Genomic DNA, 6588 nt, shown 5'->3' with positions numbered 1-6588 from the left:
TACTTACAGGATTAACTGGACAGAGTGTGGTTTGTGGTGAAAAGGTGTTTCAGGGCTCTAGTGAAACAGTAATCATGACCCAGATATGATACTTTATTTCACGTGTTTTTTGTGCAGTTGTTTTCATTGCTGTTGATTTTTTTAATAGTAGTAACTGATTTTTGCCATATTTTCTTGTATTTATCCACAATATTGTGGTATGGTTTGGTATGGAAGGAGGCCCACAGAGATGATACCATGAGTTGGGTGACACCAACACTAGTAACACCACTGTTGAAGAACTTCTCACCTCACTTTTGATAACTGGCCATTCAAAAAAAAACTTCCTTGTTTCTATGTTCCACTGGGACTTACTTTTTACACAGTAAAAATTTTGACATGACAGTCCCAGAATAATTAAAATGTACTTTGAAGCAAATCATAAATATATTTTTCTGTCTTATACATATAGTAGGCAGCAAAATATTTGCAACTAAAGTAAATGAATGTAGAAGACGGGAATCCTGAGCATTTGATACTTTATATTCTAAAACATGTGAGAACTGTACAGACTTCCAAATGTTGTACTACAATTTCCATCAGCCTTAGCCTGATGTAATAAGGAATGCTTGAATGGGCATGAATCCCATCTATGTATTAAAACAATATTATTTATCTAGACTTCTTCAGGTTTTATCAAATTTACTAAATAAAGGGTGCTTTATTTTTTCCAATAAGTATTAGTATTAAAAAGAATTCCACGTGAGAATGAAAATACAAAGTTGCTGCAGGTGCCAAGTACTGGCAAAAAGTAGTCCAAGATAACAGAGATACTGTTCACGTATTTCTAAAATAAGATCAAAAACTACAGCAACAAACATTACAACCTCCAGCAACTTCACCACACATTTGCCATGTTTGAAGGAGTTTGCCATCAACAGCTTTCATCCATCCATCTTCTTGGTTTTCTTGATGCTTTTGACCCACTACACAAAGTAAACATGTTTTGACTAGCTACTAATCTCAGGATTAGATGAATATTGTGTTTCCTGGATTTGTAGCTTATAACAGAAAAAGCCTTATTCCTGACCCTTGCTCGAAAAAAGCAGAGTTGTTTTTCTCAAAGGATATGTGTACACATCACTTTTCGGAATCAATTCTGTGGACTGGATAATTTCCCTCCCACCCACTTCTCAATTCTTGTAACACTTTCGAAATTTACTGAGAGACCAAAGTAAGGTGCACAAACTTTCATAGACTGTAGGTGCATCTACACTTTAGAATCAATGTAGTTTGGCACCATTTTAACTGCCATATCTTGATATGGAATCATGGGAGGTGTAGTTTTCTGTCCCAAAGAATGCTGGCACCTTACCAAACTATAACTCCCTGGACTCCATAGCATTGAACCATGGCAGGTAAAGTGGTGTCAAACTGCATTAATCATATGGTATAGATGCACTCTAAGTCTGTTTCCTCATTTGCAATACTTCTCCGAGCACCCTATCTATTCACATTATGCAATTATAGCACACTATTCCACTTTAACTGCCATGGTTCCATTCTTATGGAATCCAAGGACTTGCAATCTATGGGAGAGTATTTATATTCTCAGTCTGAGAGCTCTTAGTTCCCCAGAAGACTACTAATCTCAGGATTCCATAGAATGCTGTCATGGTAACCAGGCCCGTAGCCAGGATTTTGATGGGGGGGGGGGGCTGAATCTGAGTGAAAGAGGGTCTACCCTAGCAAACCTTTTGTATCATTACCCCAATACCCCCATGCATATGGGATATATTGAACATGGTGATCAGATCATTATATGAATCAACATAATAGTTTAAATAATGTACCATCCTTATGGGAGGCTTCTCTCATGTTCCCTCATGGGGAGCTGGAGGTGACAGAGGGAGCACAATCCACTCTCCCTGGATTTGAACCGCTGACCTCTTGGTCAACAGTCCTGCTGGCACAAAGGTTTAACCCATTGCACCATGGCAGTTAAAAGTGGTGTCAAACTACATTAATTCTAGAAATTTCACCCTTCTGACTAGGCTCAGTCAAAAGCAAACATGCAGCCTCGCTTAGCCTTGGTGTTCTTCCTCAGTAACTTTTGCCATCTTGGCCACACATATACTGATTGCTTGGTCACACATATACTGGTTTTAATCTGTAAAATGTACGGCTATAAAACCTGGATATTTTTTTCTAATAACCAGGATATGAAGGAGTAATTTAATGCAGCATTATAGAACTTTGCATGTATCTTATATATGTGTCTGGTTTAGTGGTTTCAAGGATGCTTAGAGTTACATTCTATTATGTATTCCTATTTGAGCATACGATTTCTTTAAAAGGAGGATAAACTCATTTTGGGAATAAATAAGGACAATCTGCCAGATGCTCCTCTTCGTCACTCTATTTAAAGGAGGAAGACCGGTCTGCCAAAAGTTTACTGACATATTGGTTAATTAGCAGCTACATTCCAACTTAAACTGAGCTTTGGTGTTCAGCTTATTAACTCTTCAACATTTTGTGGGAGTTAATCACTAGTCCTTTGGACTAAAAATTAACTTCCCTTGGACAAAAAGTATAAATGTATTATAGTCACTACGCACGCATGAAAAGGAAGCAAAACGTTTTTTGGAAGATTTCTCCAATGGTGTACTCTGACCAGGGCTGGATGCAGAACAGAACAGTAATTGGCACACAGTAATTTCAGACATTAGAGACCAGCCAACTGCATGTGTTATCAAGCTACAGTAACCCCCTCCCCCCAAAAAATTTATAGTTCACCAAGGGCTCAGAGATAAATATATGATTTTTTTTTCCTTTTTAAAAAGATCCTTTCCAGACTTGTGCAGGCTCAAAGCAACAGAAGATCAAGATCAAACCAGCAACAGTGATCCTATCTAATACTTTAATAAATTGCATCTATTCTTCATGACTTGCTATTTAACTTTTATCTTTGTGTATACTGCATTTCATAAATGTATAATCTGTTTTATAAAAGTATCTAGACAGTCAACTCTACATGACCAGCAAAATAATCCCCTAAAACCAGGAAGACTAAACAAACCCCTTGGGTCTTTTTCCAAGCCAAAGCAATTAACCAGACCCATTGCTCAAGTGTATGCTGAAATAGGTGATTTTCTGCCAGCCTGGATAAACCCAGGCCTGTTTGTCTAGCTATATGGTTCACTTAATGCTGAGAAATTCCTGCCTGCAAAAACAGAAGCTCAGAGTACATTATTTTAGAATTAGACACTAACTTTGTCCCTTGAGTCTTGCACATTTGCTCCTATCTTTGTTTGACACAGAACTAAACATTTGAGCTCTTCAGAGGTCCATTTTAACCTTTGTTTTCCCACACTGTGCCCTCCCAGGGGGCCTCTCTGCAACTTACCAGTCCTTCACTCTAACCAATCCCGGGCTGCCATTCTCTCTCCCAGTCAATCCTGGCATGGGTCCTAGCCAGCCTCTTTTCTGGCCAATCGGGAGGGGGCAGGAAGTCTGAATAACTATCCACACTGAATAAGATATCTTGTATTTCTCTGTATGTTTATTAATACTTGTACATTTTGAAGCAAAGTTGCTACACATACATCCCTTTTGGCCAGATTGAAATAAATCTCTGTGACTTGTCTTTAATTTGGTGAGTTGGTTTCTCTGTCCTGGTCTATTTGGTTTTTAGCATACGGTTCACCAAGCACGGATCCTCTTTAACTATAGTATATTCATAGGGATCATAGCCTTCTGTGCCCACGTGGTACTGCCTTAGCAAACTATAGATCCAAGAGTCCCATTATTTGTTTTATTTATTTTATGTCGTATCAGGGCAACAAGTCAGTTGTATTACATTTCTAACAGAACAAAACAAACAGACAAAACACAAAATTTGCAAGTCTGGTAGCTGATTAAATGTCCTTTGACCAGTATCTGGCCACTTGGAGTGCTTCTGGTGTTGCAGCAAGAAGGTCCTCCATTGTGCATGTGGCAGGGCTCAGGGTGCATTGCAGCAGGTGGTCAGTGGTTTGCTCTTCTTCACACTCGCATGTCGTGGACTCCACTTTGTGGCCCAATTCTTGAGGTTGACTTTGCATCTCATGGTGCTAGAGCGCAGTCTGTTCAGCGCCTTCCAAGTCGCCCAGTCTTCTGTGTGCCTGGGGGGAATCTCTCATTTGGTATTAGCCATTGGTTGAGGTTCTGGGTTTGAGCCTGCCACTTTTGGGCTCTTGCTTGCTGAGGTGTTCTAGCGAGTGTCCCTGTAGATCTTAGAAAACTATTTCTAGATTTAAGTCGTTGACGTGCTGGCTGATACCCAAACAGGGGATGAGCTGGAGATGTCTCTGCCTTGGTCCTTTCACTATTGGCTGCTACTTCCCGGCAGATGTCAGGTGGTGCAATACCGGCTAGCCAGTGTAGTTTCTCCAGTGGTGTAGGGCGCAGACACCCCGTGATAATATGACATGTCTCATTAAGAGCCACATCTACTGTTTTAGTGTGGTGAGATGTGTTCCACACTGGGCATGCGTACTCAGCAGCAGAGTAGCATAGCGCAAGGGCAATGTCTTCACTGTGTCTGGTTTTGATCCTCAGGTTGTGCCTGTCAGCTTTTGTATGATATTGTTTCTAGCACCCACTTTTTGCTTGATGTTCAGGCAGTGCTTCTTGTAGGTAAGAGCATGGTCCAGAGTGACTCCCAGGTATTTGGGTGTGCTGCAATGCTCCAGTGGGATTCCTTCCCAGGTGATCCTCAGAACTCGGGATGCTTTGTTCTTGAAATAAAAAGCACATGTCTGTGTTTTAGATGGGTTAGGGATCAGCTGGTTTTCCCTGTAATAGGCATTAAGAGCACCTAGAGCTTGGGAGAGCTTCTGTTCTACCATCTCAAAGCTCCCTGCTTGAGCAGTAATGGCACGATCAAGAGTCCCATAGTATTGAGCCATGGCAGTTCAAGTGGCATCAAACTGAATCCTCGGAGCTGCATATGTTGGAAGAACCAGGTCTCATCAGAAGACCAGGCTAAGGGCCTTCTGAATCTACACCTCCCAGGATTACATAGTTCCTGGTGCAGGGGACCTCAAACTAAAGCCTGTGGGCCAGATACGGTCCAACAAGATAATTTTTCCAGCCCCTGCTAACTCCATTTGCACCACTTTGCCATTCACCATTCATAATTTGTGCACTGTCTCCATTCGCACCCTGTTGACATGCAGTTTTATTTGACATTCACACATCTTTGCCTTTTACGCCCTCTTGCCATTTTCGACTTGCCACTACTGTCGCCATTTATGCCTATGGAGGAAGGAGAGAGGTAGAAAAGGAAAGAAAGTAAGGAAGGGGAGAAATAAAGAAATGAAAGTAGGGAGGGAGGGAGGGAGGGAGGGAGGGAGGGAGGGAGGAAGGAAGGAAGGAAGGAAGGAAGGAAGGAAGGAAGGAAGGAAGGAAGGAAGGAAGGAAGGGTGGAGGGGGAAGAAAGAGAGAGAGAGACCTTCCCAGATTTTTTTTAAAATGAGTAAATCTAGATTTCCAGCTTTACGCAGTGTTAAAATTGGCATAGCTGTCTGGATGTTTGTTTTTCTTTTGTAAGCATGTGTTATACTTAAAGTTTTATTAAACTGGTAAATCCTGGCATGCAGATTAGTCGCTCTTTGGCATAAGAACTACTCTTAGCATGAGTTCGACATGCATTCTCCAGAAAGCTGTAGGGCGCCATCGTGATAATATGTGGTAAAAATAAATGGAAACAGCATTTGTGGATATGGTTCCAACAGAACTCTCCTCTTTGCTGTGCTGGAATAGGAACCTTTACTAGAACTGTCCTTGAAAAGCTGAAAAGGCCACTGTCCTAGGGCAGTTTGGCCTTGGTGCTTTGCCCTTCTTTATGGAAAGTGGTGAAAACAACCAATGATGAAGAAGGCTCAACTTGAATTGCAGTGCTATTGATGCTTAAAGGAAGCAGATGGAGTTCTGCTCCAGGGTTCCATGGCTCTAGTTCTATGCCTGGAGAAGCTTTTACGTTTTCACTCTGTAAGGAGCAATATCCTGTTTCTGGAGTTCTCTGTAAGAGTGGCCTTCATTTTTGACCTGCTGCTCTTGAGGTTTCAGGATTCAGCAGTGAGGGTGCTGCTCACATTGATGCTGAAAGGCTTGTTCCTCATGGAGAGGCGAGTGAAGCATTTCTCATGGGGAGGGAAGGAAGGCTGGCATCTTAAATAAAGGCTTTATGATGGTTTTCAAGGGGAAATGTCTGGGGAATTGTAGATGTTGCTGATGTTCTTATTTTGGACGGCCCAAATATTACCTTTTGCATGTTGGGATCCCTTTTTCCTCATCCGGATTTCTAAAATAACACTGAATTCATGTTATGCAATATATATTTGTACTAGAAATTTGGCAGCACCTAAAAGACATTAAGTAACAGAAACCTTTGACTACTTTGCTTTTTAAAAAGTGCATTAGATACATGGACTAGATGTCCAAGGTTATATCATATTTATACAAATAAAGTGTATTTCACAGACCACCTTTTAATGGAATCTTAAAATGCATCAAGACTGCAAAGAAGCATATGTATTACTTTCAGAATAGATTTCGACTGTCTTT

The sequence above is a fragment of the Anolis sagrei genome, chromosome 3, assembly GCF_037176765.1.
Source record: "Anolis sagrei isolate rAnoSag1 chromosome 3, rAnoSag1.mat, whole genome shotgun sequence".
NCBI lineage: Eukaryota > Metazoa > Chordata > Lepidosauria > Squamata > Dactyloidae > Anolis > Anolis sagrei.
Note: the sequence above shows the minus strand (reverse complement) of the source record.